At 35.5% G+C, this 20,814-nt stretch overlaps 1 protein-coding gene across 7 annotated transcripts in view; it reads right to left on the reverse strand.

Moving 5' to 3' along the window:
- The window catches only part of SGCZ (sarcoglycan zeta), a 413,238-nt gene that overhangs the window by 338,808 nt on the left and 53,616 nt on the right, over nt 1–20,814 (reverse strand). Inside the window, exon 1 of one of the 7 annotated variants that reach the window (XM_085577915.1) lies at nt 5,741–20,729. The exons of the other annotated variants lie outside the window; for them this stretch is intronic. The gene's annotated coding sequence lies outside the window, so the exon portion shown is untranslated. Of the gene's footprint in view, nt 1–5,740; nt 20,730–20,814 lie in introns of those variants that run through there. 7 annotated transcript variants of the gene reach the window in all.

The following is a 20,814-nucleotide window of genomic DNA, read 5'->3' on the forward strand; positions in this document are numbered from 1 at the left end:
ATGCTTCGTGATACTCTACTGTATGCAATATAGAACTCTTTCTGACAAGGCTCCAGGGCATCAAAGCAATCATTAGTAACATCCCAGATTTCAAAATATTACTATAGAACTGTAGTGTGTAACAGGTATAAGTGCAAAGCCAAGCTGTTGCTGGGAGGGAATTCTGCCTTTCAGGTTCCAAAAAAAGCTTGCATTCTAGATCTGCTGCTGGATGCCAGGTGGATGTTTTGACCTGAATGCACTGTCATACATAGAGGCCTTACATGTGGTTAAAACAAAAAGTATCCTGCACCACACATTTTATGCTTCACATGCACAATGCTTGTTTTTTCATTGCCCAAACAAGAACTCAACTGGCTCAATACCAGCTGTGTTCAACATAAGTCACATTTCACTTATGACATAAGATGCTTTAGCTGAGAAAAAATACCAGAAAAATCAATGGCTAGACTGCATCACAGTAGTTTATAGCCTAGACTGTACCTAAGTAAACAAACCCACTGGACCAAAAGAGAGCTGGCTTCAATATAACCTTCATGTATACATCATTGCACAAATCTGGTCTGGAGTAGACACCACTGCAACAGCAGTATTCCCTGCTATGTGCAATGTGTAGTACTATGTGCAACTGGAGGCAGATTTAAGGTTATACTGACAGCTAGAACTAACATTTCCCTCACTGTAGATAGAGTCTAAGTCTAAGCCACAGTTATTTGAAATACTTGGTTTATACAGAGCATATGGGCTGTATAGCATGCATATACATAAAAGCACATTGGGGTTTATACTTTGATAGAAAATATTCATGAGAGAGTTTTGTGTTCAGTCTTTCTCTGAAGATATGAAGGAATTTAATGATCAGATAATCTGCATCTTTTGTTCAAAATATTGATTTGCCTATGATTCTAAAAAACAGTACTTTGGTAGTATTTTTCAAGTACCTTCTTAAAATTCTTCTGATAAATTTCCTCCCTGAAGTGAATTATTTATTTGCTCAAGTGGGCAATGAAACTAGTAGCTGTAGAATAAGGGACTTTAGTCCCATTAGCAAAAAGATCCCACTTTAATGGCTGGGACAAAAAAAAAGGCTACTGCTACATAAGGTCCCTTCATCCATAAAATAAGGAAGTGGAATAGGGGTTCCCTTTTCCATTAAAATGTAAACTAACACCCTATAGTAATTACACTTGAGGTTTGCAATGAGATAGCTGGGTTTTAAGTAAGATTTTAAGATTAAGAATAAATTTTGCAATAGCATTAATAGAATAGCAATTGAATACCTACAATTCAACCATACAAACCATACACTGGCCTCCAAGGAAGACAAAATTAACTACAGCAACAACAGCCTGTGAGAAGGGAGCCTTGATTATCCAAGCACACACTGGCCATCTGATCTTAGATTCTGGCAATATGTAGTACAATTATTTGGATAATTATAGTATTGCTTGCTCCCACATGTTTCATTAAACAAACCTTTGGCTTGTGAACAGGCTGTAAGCAGATCTGTCAGAACTGAACTGGAGATATCTGAACTCTTAAAAGGGATGGCAAGGCTTAACAAAAGAGAATTAATGGCAACACATAAGCCCAAATACCAGCTAAACCAGAAATGCCTCTGATAGCTTAGCCTCCAGAAGACAAAAGGTGATGTCAAACCAATGCAGACAATACAGCAAAGTGGCATTTTTTGAAGTTCAGCAGTGGACAAAATTAAAAAAAAATTAAAAAAAAAATATAACATTTATTAAATGAAAAAAGGCTCATTTTTATGAAGCCTTTTTTAAGAAGGGAAAACTCAAGAACATTTAGAATCATGTCTGTTGTCTCAGAAATTGAGTTAGTTAATTAAATATCTCAGAGTGTTTAAGTAAAATTCCCAGCAGAATGAGCTGCTCATGTTATCTTCACTCAACTGTATTTAGTAGTGGTGGTAATTGTTGATTTAACTGAGCAGAGAAGATGTTACTTCAATGAAGGTGTCACTCTTTACTTTTCTTCATAGAGGTACCATTAACACATTTTGGTAAACATATTCTATGTAGACATTTTGCATCTGGAATAAAAACATTCCCTTCCCTTCTACTCTGGAAACAGTGTGTAAATTAAAATAGAACCTAGTGATTTAGTCAGTCTCTAAACTCTGGATCAGTATTATCTTGTTTCCCTGGAAGAGACTCTCTTTATCCCCCAAATAATTTTACCAAGTCTAGCACACAGAGGTTCTTTGGACTCTCCACCAACAAAATTTTATTCTAGGGTATAGTTTTCAAATTAAATTGTTTGGAATATTTGTAGTATATTAGTTCCACTTTCTTCAAGACAGTATTCCCACAATAAAAGAAGCTTATCTGCGATTCTGCTAAGAAAAAAAATATTAAAATCCAGAAGTGATTAAATACATCACTGAATTAGTGCCTATATAAATGTATTGACACCGTGCCAACAAGTGTAACATATGTGTAGAAATAATTTTTTGTGGATAATCAAAAAGCAACCTTCAAATGGGCTTGGATTCATTTTAGAGGCGTATAAATCTTACAAAAATAAAAGAGCATAGTCTAATTTTGCTGAATGGACTGTCAAGATAAATTGAAAGAAATTGCATGAAAGAAACTTTTGCATGATTAAACATTTTGCTGTGGCAACCTGAAATATTGACATTTTTAGGTCATGGTTCTAGAATTGCTTTATCATCAGATGAGGTACAGCTGCAAATTCAGAGGGATCTACCATTGCATCAGCCATTATGGACTCCAGCCATGTGCTCATATGCCAAATTGGTACTCAAACACTCCCTACTGGCTGGCTATGACAGTTACCACTTGATCCAAATGATCTTTAATTGTCACACTGCAGCACATTGATCATGCAAAACTTCGTGCAGTGCTCTAACTTGTCATTGTGTTTGGCATAAAGCACTGTTATTATATTTTGTTACTATTCAAATACAGTATCAGGTGTCATTTTTATTTTCTTCCAAGAAGCTGATGAGCCTGGGCACCAAAGCTGCCTGGGCACCAGCAATGGCCTGCTGCACAGAACATCTGCTCCTATCCCAGTGTCCTACAGCACAAGTTAATCCATTTGCAAACGTTTGTTTTCTTTAAGATTTCAGTAAAGAGCAGCTAAGCTGTTTGCCCTTATATGAAGGCCTAGTATCATCATTGTAACAAACTAAACAAGTAGTTATTTTTATGACTCAAATGCCTGACAAGTTTTCTTCCTGTGCCTAACTGGGTGGGGGGAATATATCAGGCAAGCATCAAGAACCACTATTGCTTAACTCCATTGTTATTTTGCCATTACAGGCAGGTTTGCCCTGGTGCCCTGGATTTGGTCACTTTTGTTTGATTCTGGGTTTCCTAATGAAGCCACACATTTTAGCAGATTTGCATCAAGCTTTCATTGTGAAAAGAGCAGTTAAGTAGCTCTAATACTCCATATTACAATTACTAGCATGTTATGAAATTTCATTCTTATAGAGTACATGGATCCTTTTAAAATACAACAGTTCATGAACAGCTCTTTGAAAAGTGACTAGTCAAAACTCTTTTTTCCTTTTATGAGCTTGGAATTAATATCATACAGCTTATAATGGTTATACCAAAACACTACAAATTTTTAACTGAAATATCATCCCAACCTTCCTGCACTCTAAGGCATCTCTTGATGACTGCCTTATCCCTGCCATTTGGCAATAAGCAGTCAAGTATTTTGTTGTCTCAAAAACAAGTACCCCACAATTCAGAAAGTTGCCATCTTACACTAAGTATGGAAAATAACCTTCCTTACAAAGACATTATTCGAATTAGTATTTGAAACTGAGTTTCCAATGTCTCACTATTAATATTTCACATAAGGGTGTCTAAAAAGTATGAAGTCAGAAGGCCAGGAGTCAAGTACTGCTGCTAGCTGGATCCAGAAAACAGTCTAAATATAGCACTTAGAATTCATTTAGAGCCTCCTGTCATGCCACCAGTTCCTTATGTCGGAAATTACTATTCTAGGGTAACATGTCTGCCAAACAGTCACTTCCTTTAAAAAAAAAAAAATAGCCCTTATTATTTCACACAAAAATCCCATGTTTTTTCTTTCAAGAACACACATTTAGCTGCAATTTATCCTGTTATGGGTACAGGTTTACACGAACATTAAATGAGAGTCCACTTTTTTCTGTCACACACTGCTGAACAAATGGCACTTTAGGATTAGGGCTATTTCATTTTGACCACTAAGGGGCCTAACTATTACTCCTCTTCCTTACACACCTCCTCATCACTCCTTTCTCCTGCTGTCCTTACTCCTCCAAGAGTGCCTGGTCAGGTAGAGCCATGGCAGTCCTGTGGGCCAAAGAATGTGAGAGTAAAGCCCTGTCATCTGTCAGAGCAAAGTGGTTCCTTGCCTTAAATATGCTGACGCTCTCCCAGCCAAGACTTAAAAATAAACATCAGCTTTTCATCAACTGCTGAAAAGTGCTACACAAGAGTGCAGATAGCCCTTATCAAATCAAGATAACAATGAAACACCCATTGTCACAGCAAATGGGAGGGGATGTTCATGGGTGAAGACACTTACTCTTGAGTAGTATAATAAAAATAAAATCTGATTTGACAGTTATGTCTGTTTTTCACTGAACTGCTAAAACACCCTGAAGATAAAAGACAGTCCCTAAACGGCTGCTTGCATCTAAAGCTACTGAAGTAAAATCTTGAACAAAAAAACTCGCCTCACATACACAAAAAATTCTTACCCAAAAACAACAGGAAGAAAATCCACCCAAACAGGCAGAATTTAGATTCCACTGACTGCTGCAATTCCCATAGAACTTTATCTAGCTACTGCCTTTTTTTTTAAGACACTGAATAAAAGCAGAAGTAAAAAGCATCAGAGAAAACTGATACTGTTTTGTCAGTACCTAAACTTAAAGGAAAAGGCAATTTCTCAGGTTAATGAATTTTTTTATTTTGCTCCCAACTTTCTAATACACCCTAAGGTCACAGAGTGGAGGCAAAACAAAAATGAGAGCAGTTTGTATTAACAGCTGCCTGAATAATCTTACAACAGAGAACAAAGGCCTCCAATCAATAGCATTGAGCAGCCACTCTAGACCACCTGGGATTCAAGAAATCATTTAGCAGACAAGAACTTCAAGTTAGGAATGTTACTCACCTCTTTGTGAGTTTTGCAGATTAAGCCAGATCATGCCTTTCTTTAAATACAGACATTTACATAAGGAAGCCAACAGAGAGAACTAAGCATTTTCTTTGTATTGTTCAAGGGTCTTTGATATACTGACTTGTCCCCTAAAAATTAAGACCTAATCTAGAAGTAACTAAATGTTAACCACAAATTTATTCAGAGTGACACAGAAAAGTCATCCTCGGAGAAAGAAAGTAACTAAAACAAATGAGAAAACACAAACCTCCTCCACTATTAGTAAAAATTGGCATTTTCTTCACTATCAAGTGCTGACACAATTATGGAAAAATCAAAAGCAACAACTGGGGAATTTTGGCTTGCTTGAAGACCAGTAGCTGACAGCTTTCTAAACAAGCCTATACACAGTAGATGCTCTAACAAAAGCTTGTGCATTTTAATATGGACAGCAAACAATCTAATATTCCTCCCATAAACTAAAGCTTTACCTTCAGGCAGATGCAAACATCGCTAAAATATCAGAAATTACAAACACTTAGTCTTTCACAGTCTCAGTAGAAGTCTAATGCCCATATCTTACCCAGCTGTTTAATCCTCAAAAGGCTGAAGGCAGCTGCAAGGTACAGTCAGATACTCTGAAGATCACTAGAGAGAAAGATTTAACTATCACTGCAGCTGCTTTGGGCAGGAGTCTAAAGCCGACATGTTACTTGCAACAGGGACGTAAAGAGATTTTCGGGTATTTGCAACCTCACTTGTACTGGAGAGTCCTGCATCAATAAGCATCATTCATCTGCATAATCACTAAAACTCCAGTATTTCAGCTCAATCACATAGGCAGCAATTCTAAGAAAGACTCAGCTGCTGCATCTGCATAGCTCAATTATACACAAGTTGTACAGACAGCAGGCTTCACAGTGGCTGAGTGCCACAAAGCTGGCTGGGGGAAGGGGGAACATACACATGTAACACTGAGAAGAATAATAGCTCAAATAGGAGAAAGTCCAGAGTTATGTTGGTAAATAAACATTCTAATTTCAGGGACATAGATATAACATAGATTTAGGTTGGGAAAGAGGACAGATTACTCAGCAGTCCTTATATCACTTAACATATTTAGACCCCATGCACAAATTAAGAGTACTTTAACTTGCTTACCAGAAGTTCGTATTTCATAGTTTGTAAAACTGTTGAACTACCTCTCATTAAAAAAAAAAACAAACAAAAAAAACCCCAAAAAACAAAACAAAACAAAAAAAAAAACACAAACAAAAAACCACAAAAGAACCTCTCTCCCCTAAACAGCTTTTAAATAACACACCAACTCCCCATTTCAGCTTCATTTGAAACTGGTGAAATTAATTAGACTCAAGGAGGTTAATTAGAATCAGATGCTAAAATTTCCTCTTTGAGTTGGTTTCTGTCATCACAAGAATGTAAGAGGGAAGTCATATTTGTAAAAAAAATTTGGTCTTATCAGTATCTTCTCTAATATTTCCTCTACCCATACAAAACTAAAGCATGGAAAGATGGAAAATAAAAAAGCTTGGGGAAAAAAAATGATCCTGCTAGATAACAAGCCACGAACTTACCACTCTGGCAAATATGGCAAACAACCTTCTGGGCTGCTGAGCATCGCTAATAGGTCAAAGTGCAGGCCCTTGTCCTCTACGCAACACTGGTCAGACACATCTAGAGTGCTGGGTCTAGTGCTGGACTCCTTGATACTAGAAGTAATTGGACATACTGGAGAAAAATCCAACAAAGAGCCACAAATGATTAAGGGACTGAAGCATCTCTCAAATGAGGCTCAAGTTCAGGGAGCTTGGAGTACTCAGCCTGGAGAAGAGAAGGCTCAGGGGGATCTTATCTTGTATATAAATATCTGATGGGGAAAGGTAAAAAAAGATTAAACTGGACTCTTTCAACATTCCCCAGACAAGAGACAACAGACAGAAATTAAAATGCAGAAAATTAATTTTAAATAGAATAAAATATTTTTTTCTTGTGAGGGTGGTCAAATACCAGCACAGACTTCCCAGGGAACTTGTGGATATACAAACCCTAACTAGGCATGTGTCCTAACCTATTGTAACTGACCCTGCTTTGAGCAGGAGAAGTTGAATTAGATGATGTTATGAGGTCTTGGCCAACCTCACATGTTTTGTGATAACTCTGTAATGTGGTATGGTAACTTTGAAAAAACTCCTTCTGCAAAAACATAATAGATGTGAAATATTCCAAATATAACAAATCTTTATAGCTGCCAGAAAAAAAAATGTTTCTGCATACAGAGAACTGCTCTTTGAAGTATTTTTGTACCTTTTAAGGTAGAGAAGTCAAACAAGCATGATTTTAAAGGAAATGACAGGAAAATGTCTTTTTTCAAGCTTGTAAGGGAATATTAAATTAGCAGCCACATAATGAAATAAAGCTGTTTAAGTAATAATCATCTTTGAGTGTTGCAAAGCAAGTTTACTCTTTCAAAAATTTCAACTCTGTCAGGAATATCCAATGTGAAAATTCATTTAAACCTGCAATGCAAATATTCCTAAATATTCCACTGAGTAGTTCTCAAGGAATTTCTGTGGTTGGGTTCCACTCCCTCCTGTATCCTATATTCTGTATAACCCAATTTTATTAATTACAGAGGGTAAAATATCAGCCAGCTGCATGTTTAACCAGAGAAAAAGGAAAGACTTTAAGAAACAATCATGTTCAATGTTATGGCTAGATTGTAAGATTATGAGATTAATTGAAGTTATTCTGGTTTTCACTTCATGGAATCCATTAAAAGTAGGACCATCTTGGGAAGTGATGTCTTTTCAGAAATATATAAATAATGCACCTTGTACTACTATTGCTGTTGAATATCCTTGTCTGAAAAAATAGTTTACTTCAGGAGAGAGCAATTCATAGTGGCCAAGACTCTAAATAACAGTCTAGTTAAGTTTTCTCATTGAAGGTACATTCTGAATATTTGAGAATAGACTCTAAAATAAGAAAAGGATGAATCTACCTATTCACAGATTTGTCAAGCTTTCATGTGTTTCAGCAGCAGAGAATAAATGATTTATTCCTGTCTCTATTGAGGTTACTGGCAAATTTCCCATTACCTTCAATGAAGGGAGGGACTGTCACTGTGGGTCTCTGAGGATGAGAGTTATTCTTAACTATAAAGCAATGTGGATCACTGTGCAAAAAGACCAAAGGAGCTGCATCAAGAAGACACAGCGAGATGCGCTGTTGTTCATTTCTCTCTGAAAGCCTGTGCTGTTCAATGTCCCTTTTCAGTGGAAGCCAGTCTTCTTCAAAGCCTGACTGTCAGAATGGTACCTCACAAGGCACACAGTCCAAGATTCAAATATTTTGAGGAGGTGTCTGATGTCTTTCTTCTTTCCCTTTTCAAAATAAATTAGCCATATCCAAATAAATAGCACATGCATTTGGCCTCTAATTAAATTCATGCTGCACAATAACCCTGCTGCCATGGTGTTGTGTACATTACCTTCCTACAGCCATTCTCCCAAAAACATTGCTGTGCATGGTGAGATACAGACCATGGCTCAACTAATTGCAGTCCTGGTGTTACACTTACTGAGGCTGAGGCAGTGCAGTTTGTTCTTTCAGGAGGCTGTGAAGCCTGTGTTCCACTAACATTTCTGATTTCTATCCAGGAAGATAAAATGCTTCATTCTAGTGCTGTTAGTCCAACAGCTTCACAAAATCTAGGAGCCTGACACAATGCCAGCATTATGCTATAAAGCATTTACAACAGAAGCAGACACGTGTGCTCTAGAGTTTTATACTGCTTTCCATATCAATCGTTTATGTTGAAATGCCAATGAAAGCCTGCACATACTAGCTTCTAAAAGTACCCTGGTAAATACTTATAGCTACTGTCTAAAGAAGGGCATAAACTCAAAATGCATTAAATGGCAACACTTCTGTTTGCTTGTTTGATTTGAGAAAATAACATAGAATTTTAGGTAGTGAGTTAATCATCCTGAAGATATTTTGAGGTTATTTTAAAATTTAAATTACTAAGAGAGAAACAAAATTCAGAATCTGCTATTTGTTTCTTTTTTTTTTTTTCCTTTTATGTAGAATTTAAATATGGAGAAAAAAATTAAAAAAAAATTAAATTATACATCAGGTTCTTTCCTGTGTTGTATATCACATCAACACCAAAATTTGTTCATGTGCTTCTTGGAAGTGTTATTGTATAATGGTTTTACTCCTGAAAGCTTTCTAAAGGGTGTTTTGTGGGGGGAAAAAGGGATGACCCTAATCAAGAGAGAGTCCTACAGGAGATCCATGATGATGTTGAAGGGTCAACCAGAAGGTTGTACCTGCACAAGGCAGACACTTTCAAGAGCACTTTCTAGCAGGGCAGGACTCCAGCTGATTCCAATCATTATTGTAAAAGAGGGTGATTTCTTCATCACCCATCCTGACCAAAAAAAACTTCACCTTTTCTTCAGGGCAGTTGTTCTACAGATGTGCACCAGGCAACTGTACCAGTAAGAATAAAGGTGGCTGCCGTGCAAAAACTATTTTGGAGCTTAAATAGGAATATTTAGGCCTATCATCTCTTAGAAAGTATCTTTGCTGAGGAAATGCTTTGTAGCAATTCAGATATTACCACAATAGAAATAAAGAGTTTCATTTGTTTCACTATGGCACTCAGTAATTAGCTTTTAAATCTTTAAAGGACAAAAGTTCCTTATTGCAATGCAATTAGTATAGTTGTTATGTTATCCTGATTATAATGGAATTTCATTAACAATATCATCTAAAGCACAAATTGTCTTACCACTTAAAGGTCAATTACTTCCAAATTTTCCCATTCCATATAAAAAAAATAATAACAATCTGAGGCCTGTTGCAATTCAAGTTTTTAAAATATCTTAAAATTGTGTGAAACTTACTTAATGAACAATTGGTTATTTGCTTTGGGTAGATGCACTGAACAACAGTAAGAGACAATTTAATAGAAATTAGTTTATTTATGTTTACTGCAGTTTATATTTGGCATGTTTGTAGGCATAGTTTATACCTGTAGAAGACAGCACTTGGCTAGAATTCTAACAGGTATGTTTATACAATTAGCATGCATTAGTATTAAATAGATATAATAACTATATCTGTTAGTACAAAAACTGAACTGTGAAAAAGATTTTTTTTTTATTATTTCCAGGTATCTATCATATTTTGCATTTTTAAAGTCCCGAAGTTAGAAAATTCAAGCTCAATTTTAAGACAATCTTCTTCACAAAGAAGTCAATATATCTGTTTTAAATCTTTAGATTGATATGAAAATACATCATGGTATCATTTTCTGAGTCTTAATTTCTTTCCTTTCCCCCCCCCTCTACTTCATTCCTCCTTTTAGCAACCTTTGCTTTGCTTATGACAGAATGAAGCTCAGGCAACTCTCAGAAGATTAAAAGGCAAAAGATTTAATTCAAGCTTTCAAAATTCTTCTTTTGATATTGTTATTAGATTCCTTGTAACTTATGAAATTTAGCTTCATTCTGAACAATTTATCAAGATACTGAAATGTAAAAGAATAGCTGTTAAATTAAAAGGCCTAATATCCCTTTATTTACTATCTGATAAAGATTTAGAAATTTAATTAATTTCACAGAGATATGAAGGAGTGCATTATACTCCCTTAATAGCTTTGGGAGCCTTTAGAAAAGATTTCAAATAGCTGGTGATTGAAAGAACCAAGAATATGGTCATTGTATATTGAAAATAGTTTGAAAAAAAAAGAGATTCATTAAGTAGGGCCAAAAAGATTTTTAAAAGCTGAATAGCTTGGTTTCATTTTGCCCCCTAAAATTGCCCATATGAGAAGCATACTTTACAAACTGACACATGGTGGGGGGTCATAAAATTAACTTAGAGTAGACAAGGAACAAGGAAGGAACAAAAGAAATTTACAAGATATTTAGAAATTAAAATATTTTTTTGCCAGAGTTCTGGAGCAGTGTATATGAAACCAAGAAACTTACTGAAACAACCACAAATTTGATAAATATATTGTGTTAATAAATATTCTTTTTGCAAAAAAATAAAACTATTGTCAGTGTTGTGCAGAAGTTGTTCTGCTTGTTAGTTCCACTGAACATAAGAATCTGGATCACTAGGTATCTGCTCTGCACTTTTATTTAAAGCCATAAGGAAAAGCATATTGCACTCCTTCCAAACATTCAAGTGAATGTAGACCTAATGCCTTTATTAATTTGGCAACTCATCCTGAATTATTTTTGATTACCTATCATCTCTGAGCAACAACTAGCAGATAGACCAGTTTCAAAAACTGGCAAAGTGAAAATTGCATTACATTTATCCTAATGTTTTCTCATAGAAGTTCTGCAAAAAACAATTCACAAGAAACTGAACCATTACTGAAAACTATATTTCATTATTCTTCTTTCCTCAGTCTAGTTCTTTGCTTTGAGGACAGCCTTTGAAATTAAATGAACAAATTTATATGCTCAAAAAGTTTTAATTATAATATAGCACATTATTTCTCCAAAGCCACATGGATTGATGGAAATTATAATATGTCATTGTTTTATTTAATTCTCTATATAAATCAATTACCTGATATGACAGGTTGTCACATTATTTTGTTGTTGTTCTTGTTGTTGTTTGAAAACAGCAACAATACTTGTAACAGAAGTAGATATACCAGTCAGTAGTAATATCAGTATCACTACCTTATATAAATGTGCTACAAGATGGACATGGCATCTTTGAAGAAATATAATAGCAAAAAGAATTTTTTCAATTAAATCCTGTTTCATATCAATATGTCATAATAGCCAAATATGGGAGTGGTCTTTATACATTTTGCAGCCCAGAGCATATTTCTAGAGATTTTCTTCTAAATAATGAGCTGGATGTAGCTAAGAACTGCTGTTTGGTGTTAACAATCACACTGTTCTTGTTAAAGGGGAAGGAAAAACAGACACGGCAGGGTGAGAGGCAGAAAGGTTTGCAGGGTCCTTCAAGGTAGGAGTTCCTATTCTTCTGCAAGCAAGCTCCAGAGAGTGGAACAAGAGCAATGGAGTCCAAACCTAGTTTCCCTTGGTTAAACACAGGATATATTGTTACTCTTTTTTTGTGGTTGAAGAACATATCTGCTCCATAATCTCCAAGCTTTTATATAAATTGGCAATAACTTTTACCTGTTCCATAGATCTCTTTCTGTTACAATTGAAATAACTCAAATCATTTGAGTGCTTTTATGCACAAAATCAATGAATTTCAGTACATCATTTTTAGAAATTTTCTGCCATATTTTGAAACTCTATTTTTTCTTTAATAGAATCAATTTCTTTATAAAAAGGCTCATACTGTTAACTTGAACCTTCATAAACTTTCAACATTGTTCCTATGATTGTCTTGAAAATCTGGCACAGTAGAAAAGAAGCTGGTCTCATTCAGCCTAGATTTTAGGAGACAAAACTGTGACTCATTATTACTTTGAAATGGCGAATGAGAGAAGGCATAACCTCCACATCTGTGTCATACCTTTGCTTCTCTGCAGCGTGTGGAGATGTGCCCAGCCCAAAGATTCTGTGGCACTGCTCTGCAAACACCTAAAGGCTTACGGCAGCGACAGCCTCTTGAGGGATGGAAGGATGCTGCTGCTCATCCATTTACTCCGCTGTGTAGGTTACAGCACAAAGCCAGGGAAAGTGGGAAGTTTGTTGTAACTACTCAGACACAAACTCCTAAACTCTGAATGGGTGTCAGTAGCAGGCAGTGGGTTGGAGCAGAAGGTACATGCAGAGGGTATGTCATATATGCCCAGAGGCATAAACATTCAGTATTAACAAAATTACATGTCCTCAAAATTGAAAGAAAATATTCTCTGGTTACCAGGTGTCCTCAACCCCACACAGAAAGTTTGCTAAGTATAAATTGTCAGATGACAAAATGCAGTGCTGTTTCTTTCCTTATTTGTTCACTGAAACATTTACATGCAAAAGCTTAGATGGGTTAAGGACCAGTTTGAGAGCAAATCAGTGTTTTTTCCTAGGGTTTTCAGTTTCAGACATTAGTTCATCAAAATTAAATCAAGTCCTTACAGCTTCTAATTGGAAACTTGCCTATTTTAATGGATCTGTTAAAAATTTTGAGGCTAACTTTAATTATTCATCAAATACTCTCTCTCCAGTATTTTCAAATAAGTAATAAAGCAGAAGATACACCTAATGCAACTGAACTAAATGTAGGAGAATCATAACTATAAATTTAGGACAATAACAAAGTTGCATTCTGAAAAGTAGTAATCATAACGTGCATCAAATGAAAGTTAAATAAACTATCATGTCCATACTCTTAATTTCAACATAATGAAATATAAACTACAATCTAAAATCTACATATATTCACATTTTTTATAGTATTTGCAGGCAATTGAAAGTAAAAGCAGTTTAGCTTTGTGTTTAACTCACATTGCTGTAATCCAGATTAATTTAAGCACCTAGAACCAGATAGTTTAAATTAAAAAAAAAGAGATGCTAAGGAAGAATGTGATTCTGCATTGTGTGACTTTCATAATAAAACACCTTTCTATAATAAATCTTCTTAACACTTTAAAAAAGACCATCAGCTCTCTCTTTTGGCAATATAAGAAAATAAATTGATATAATTCTAGTTTAATAATTTCGGCTCATAATTGTTTGGTTCTTTCATTATTTCATTAGATTTAATTCAAGATTTGAAATAAATGGAGGAAAGGAAGAAAAGCTACTTCTACCATCTTTCTTGATCACTACATTTTTGCAAAAAAGGTTTTTCCCCTACCAGTTTACATGTTGCTCCATATTATGAGATCAAGAAAAAAAAATAAAATAAAAAGAGAAGTAATTATTATTTTTTATTTAAATACAGCAGTGAGAACTATTTCCTATAAATTATTTCAAAGTATGTTATGACATGGCATATTGTACTTAAAGTCTTGAAAGGCAATTATAACATTCATACTTTCTGAAAAGTAATAAGATCTCATAAGATTTAAGTTCAGGTTATCTTCCTTATAAAACTGACTCTTCTGCTTTTTAAAGAATCTATTACTTTTACTTTCCATCAAAATTATGGAATCATGAAAGCATAATATTTATTACTTATTTTAAATAAAATTGTACAGCCATCACTAAGAAACATACCTAGAACTCAAGCATGGCATTTTTTTTATTTTTAGAAGGTATAGCTTGATTTATATGTAGTTCCTGTCTTTTCAATAAGGCTCAAGTGCTTTTATGGTTTCTACTAGCTGCACATGTTATTTCTCCTGCCACTAGAAACAATTATTTTATGCCAAGCATAGCCGACCTTTCATGGTTTTCTTTGTTTTATTGCTTTCATCTTATAACATTATCATTGCCTCCTATCCTAATTTAAATGCAAAATCCATTTTTCGACAACATGAGTAAAAAATATTCAAGTTTTCAAATGCCAAACTGTGTAAATAATCACTACAGAAATTTAAGGGATGTTTTTTGCTAGAGGAATTCATGCTCCTTTCATTTTCTATTCTCTTTCATCCTTGTAGCTTTTGCTTTGAAAATCCATGTTTCCAGGCAATAACAAGGGCATAAAGTTATTTTCTGCAAATTGTGCAGTTCTAGCAATCTTTGTTTCTCTTAAGCATCTCTGCCAAAATGGTTGCATAAGCATTTTCCTAATTACACATTGAAATGTTAAGCTGTTCTAATACATGCAAAGGCCAGAACTCTGGGTACTATTGTGCTAGGTCTTCTCCGTCAGCTTCTTATTTGACCTACAACCTTTTATCATGGTTAGAAGAGGAGCAAGATGCCCTCTTAGTAGTAAACAGGTAGGTATAAAACAGAGAAGAAAAACAAAACAAAACAAAACAAAAACAAAGCAAAAAAAAAAAAGTAAGCAAAAGGGAAGCATTTTAGTTTTTAAGTCAGACTTACAGCTGTTCATGTCAAGCCCACAGTTCTGCTCTCTGTTCAGTACAGCTCTTACAGCTGCTGCAGTAAAAGGCTACATTTGCCTCTCTCACTTTTCCCTTCAAGCAGGCTTCCCACAATTCTCCTGAGCATCAATGCCCAAAATGATGGGATCTCTAAGTAAATGGACTTCCAATCTTTTTGAAACTTCCTCTTCTTTCTGCAGCCTCCATTTCTCATGTCCTCACAAAGACAACTTGGTATTGCATAAGGCTTCTGAGTTGCATTTCCTCTTCTGTTTGATCAGAGAGGGAGGCAAGGTGGTCTTGGGTAAGGTTTATCTGTGACCGAAGCAGTACCTTGAGAGGCAGCTGCTGGAGCTTCTTGGAGTCAACTTGCAAAAGAATCAGTAGCCACTTGAGCTGTGCCCCAGGAACCATCTCACAACCTCCCATGCAGAAAGGTTTTTACCTTTTACCTATTTCATGCAGCGTGAATGGATGGAAGAACCGGTGTCTTCACTGCACAGCTGGCTGGTGAATTAGAATCATATTCCTATAACCAGGCACACCAAAACAGTATTCTAAAAGGGCAGATGCAGCCAGATTGAATACTAAAACATAATATGATGTAAGTAGAATCAATGCAATACCTCACTATGTAGACTATCCTACTCTCCCACTATACTTACTTAGGAAATGGAAAACTTTTGCGAGAAAAATCAGTTAAAACTTTTCTTAGTTTACACAATCCTAAGCAAGTCCTGTAATCAGCTATTTAGAAACTACTGCTCTTAACCAATAAGTTTTCTTTGCTGAAAAAGAAAAAGAAAATAAGAAAAATGAATAGGTTGATTTGTAGAAATATATTATGCTAGTGCCTTTCTTTTCACCTTTTAAACACTTATCTATAATTCTTCATATTTTAACTATAGCACTCTACTTTCCCACTTTTAAGCTTGCCTTTCATGTCCTTGGAGAAAATCTCATCACTCTCAGCTCACAAAAAAGTGTGCTGAAACCAATGACAACCAGACTGATTTGCTTGCCAACTGATAAGCCTGTCAGTTTTACTAGATATTTCAGAATTTATAGCATAGATTGCATCTTCCTAAATTAAGAATTCAAAAATAAATTTGTGTATTTTCATATCAGCTGATGACCTTCCATTTTGTTTATCCTGAGTACATAGCCTGTTGCAGGGAGTACAGTCAGGGAAAGCTGCTGAATTGATATTCTTGATTTTAAGTTCTACACCTCTGCTGGTTTTTGCTAGTAGAGCTATTTTTTTTATATATATAGTAGCTGGCACGCAGTGATGTTTTGATCTTGTGCTGAAAACAGTGCTGATAATTCAGAGACATTTCTGTTATTTCTGAGCAGAGCTTACACAGAGCCAATGCCATTTCTGTTCCTCAGCCCACCCCACCTGTGAGGGGCCCATGGGTGCACAACGAGTTGGGAGGGGAAACAGCCAGGACAGCTGACCCCAAGTGACCCAAGGGATGTTTCAGACCACACCATACCACACTGAGGATATGATGTGGGGGGAAGAAGGATGAAGGTGAGGAGGGCATTTGGATCTATGTCACTTTTCTTGCCAAGTGACCCTTATGTGTAATGGAGCCCTTCTCCCTGGGGATGGCTGAACACCTGACTGCCCATTGGAAGGGGTAATTAAATTCCTTCTTTTCCTTTGCTTGTGTACACACTTTTGCCTTCCCTATCAGACTGTTTTTATCTCAACCTATGGTTTTTCTCATTTTTCCCTTCTAATTCTTCCACCTTCCCACCAGGGGAATTGAGCAAGTAGATCTGTGCTGCTCAGTTGCAGGCTGGGGTTAAACCAGGAAAACATAAATAAATTCACAATGAAGGAAAAGACTTGCAGAGCAAATATTTGCAGAGTATTTCACAGCACACATACAAGATAAACAGAGCAGGCACAGAAATCAGAAAGTGACTTTCAGTCCAACAAGAACAACATTCTAAGCCCACACCATTTTGTGAAAAACAGAAGTAGCTCATCAGTATAATTTTGCAGACATAAATTTATCAGGGTCTGAGGAACAAGACCATGCCAGTCACCTTATGCATAATGCAAATACCTGTTTCCTCACATTCAGCCTGATTAGACATAGCCTCTTCCTTTTAAAAGGTGGCTTTTTTAATCTTTAATTTGAACAATATTTTAATTGATGCAAAAATATTATTTTAATCTTTGTTTTGCTATGGACACATAACCATCATACCATTTAAATCCCAGTGATACAGTGACATCAAGTTTAAATAAATTACTTTACCTGAAAAGTGGATATATTTTTATTAATACTGTATTTTATTTTTTTTTCTAATTATTAATGTTTTACATTTATTTGTATTGTTTATTACACAAAATTAAGACCTATAAGAGAATTAATGTTATAAGCAAATATTTTAAACTAAATGTAACAGCAGTGAAAGAAATCTAATAAAGTATCATTTGATTTTACTCTTTCCTGTATTAGTTGCTTGTTTTCTCTTTTCCTCTTGACATTTATGTTTTCAGTATAGTCCTTCTGTCTTTTTGTGTTTCTTTAGTTATCTTTTTTTCTTCCCTCAGTCTCTTTCTTCCCTCTTATTTGTTCCTGCATTGTTCTGTCCTACTATTTTTAGTTAATTTGCTTTTGTGCATTTTTCAACTATCATTTGGGCTCGGCAAGAGAGCAAAACTATTTCACACAAGGAAAAAGCTGCATGGAGAAGCACAATGCTTTTTCTCAGTCTTCCCTAATGAATCTGTAGCTTCTTCAAGTGAAAATACTTGAAGAAATTATTTGCTGAAATTCACTAGTGTAACAAGGAAAAGTTGCATTTGTCTGCTATTTAAGTAGTAATGTGCTTTAAAAACAATTCAGTCAGGCAGCAAAATTATGGTGGCCACACTTACAAAAGTGATATTGAAATTTTAATTTATGGCAATCTGTGATCCATAACTGGCAGACAGAGACTATCTCTAGCTTGCTAAAGATTTTTTTTATTCTTTCTTGCGTGCATATTCTTACTGCTTCTCAGAGTTGGAAATTCCCAAGGACATACACATGAATCCAAAAAGTTAATAAATTCTTCCTGATAACCACTTACATCTATTGGGCTAAACCAGTGACAAAATATTGTTGTAATGTTTTGACTACCTTTAAAAAAATAGGACAAAGTTTCTAGAGATATTCTATGTTATCATTAATTTATTATATGCCATCATTTTTATGTAGTATAAAATAAAATGTACAAAAATAAAAAATGTTTTGGTATAGAAAAAGTTTCTTAGACCAACTTCACCTCAAAAGAGAGGTTCAGAATGTTAAAAGTGCAGAAATATGTCACTCCAGTTTGGATAATATTAGAAAAACGAAATGAACGTCCCCTTTATCTCCTCCAAAACTGTGCTCTGAACATAATCTTTCAGCTTCATAAGAAAAAGTAATTCTGAGAAAATCAAGCAGCAAATATTTTCAAAAGTTTATTTTTAATAATAGTATTGTCTTTAATACCTGGTAGTTTGGAAAAAATGTCAGAATCCCTTTTGCATATGTACTGCATTATCAGACAGAAAAGAGTTTCTGCCCTCAATGGAGGATAGAGCATTTAGACAAAAAAGTCTCTGGACAGGAAATAAAATCAGGAGAAGTACAGTATCTTTAGCTTATCCTAATTTAACAACTTGCAACTATCTTCAAGCAACATTGACAGTTAAATTTCCAAGTGTATAAACATTTATTACTTATACAATTCAATATCAGCACATGCTTGGAGAAATGTAATATCATGCATTATTTTAAACAGGATTATTTCCCCATACCCTGGAAAAGGATATGAATTTCATGCACTTTAACATGGCAAAGTAATTATCATTTTAAAGAGTTCTTAATGCTGGTATTTCAGTATTCAATAAGGTGTATGGGAGCTGTGGAATAACCATTTTACATATAAAGTTTCTCTGTGAAACTCAGAAATAATGAAAAAATCATTCCAAAGGAAATAAATGCAGGAAATATTTCTTTGGTGAATAAATATTTATTTATTCACCAAAGAAGCTTTGGTGAATAAATAAATAAGATAAATAAATAAAATTATTTATAAAACAATCAACTCCCATTTTTATCTCTGTATATTTCTGAGCTGAGTGGTTAGGTTGACATACCTGGAGGATGGGATTCCATCCAGAAGGACTTGGACAAGCATGAGAAATAGGTACATAGGAATCTCCTGATGTTTAACAAGCCCAAGTACAAGATGCTGCACCTGGGTTGGGGCAACCACCCCTGCCAACCCAGGCTGGAGATGAACAGATCCAGAACAGCCCTGCTGGGAGAGACTTGGGGGTGCTGGTGGGCGAGAGGCTGGACATGACCCTGCCATGGGAACTCACAGCCCAGAAACCCAAACGTGTCCTGGGCTGCACCCAGAGCCCCGTGGGCAGCAGGGGAGGGAGGGGATTCTGTCCCTCTGCTCTCATGAGGAGAGCTCACCTGGAGAGCCACATCCAGCTCTGAAGCCCCAGCACAAGGAAGGATACTGACTGTTGGAGAAAGTCCAAAGCAGGCCACATAGACAATAAGAGTGATGGAGCACCTCTGCTGTGAGGAAAGCCTGGCTGATTTGGGTTTGTTCACCCTGGAGAAGAGAAGGCTCTCAGGAGACCTTACTGAGGCCTTTCAGTACTTAAAGGGGGCTTATACAAAGTGGAAACCCTTTTTAGTAGGCTTTGCTACAATAGGATATGGGGCAATGGTTTTTAACTAAAAGAAGGTAGAATCAGACTGTAAGGAAGAAACTGTTGACTGTGAGGGTGGCGAGACACAGGAGTAGGTTGCCCAGAATGGTGGTAGATGCTCAATCTATGGAAACATTCAAGTTTAGGTTGGACGGAACTCTTAGCAGCCTGATCTAACTCAAGATTTCCTTGCTCATTGCAGGGCGATTGGATCAGATGACCTTTAAAGATCCCTTTCCACTCAAACCATTCTATGATTTTAATAAACAAATCCAACATATTTCATAAATGAAATAAAAGAGAAGATTTCTTATAATGGCATGTGTTTAAATGCATGGTCCATTTCTAGACTTCTGAGAATCTTCATCAAATCCGTTTCCGTGGTAATTTAATGGAATGAATTCAATTGTGAACTATATGGTATATTTCTATGCATTAGGTAACTGAGCCCAGTGTATTCAGAAACATACATGTTGTATTTCTCTCAATAAACAAGTCCAAGCACTTCTCTTCCCCTTGCTGGCTTACTTTACTATTTGAGGATGAAGGCACACACTATCTGGTTAAGTTAAATGACACCTCTGAATCACAACAGATTCAAGGTATTGAAAATAAGTCATCAAAAATTATAGAAAACAAAAATAATTCTGGAAGAATTTATATCATAGGTCCTCTTAAAATCTTAACACACAACGCAGTCCCCAGACATTTTTAGCTTTTGTTATCTATGGAGTAGCCAGTTACAGGACATAATATTCTACACTCATGAGATCTGATTTTGTAAAAGAGCTTCTGAGTTCCAAAATCAGCTCATATCAGCACATATATATGTGTATATATATATATATGTATATATGTATATATATATGTATATATATATATGTATATATATATATGTATGTATATATATATGTGTGTATATATATATATGTGTATATATATATGTGTGTGTGTGTAT

The sequence above is a fragment of the Lonchura striata genome, chromosome 4 (genome assembly GCF_050655825.1).
Source record: "Lonchura striata isolate lonStrDom1 chromosome 4, ASM5065582v1, whole genome shotgun sequence".
NCBI classification, from domain to species: Eukaryota; Metazoa; Chordata; class Aves; order Passeriformes; family Estrildidae; genus Lonchura; species Lonchura striata.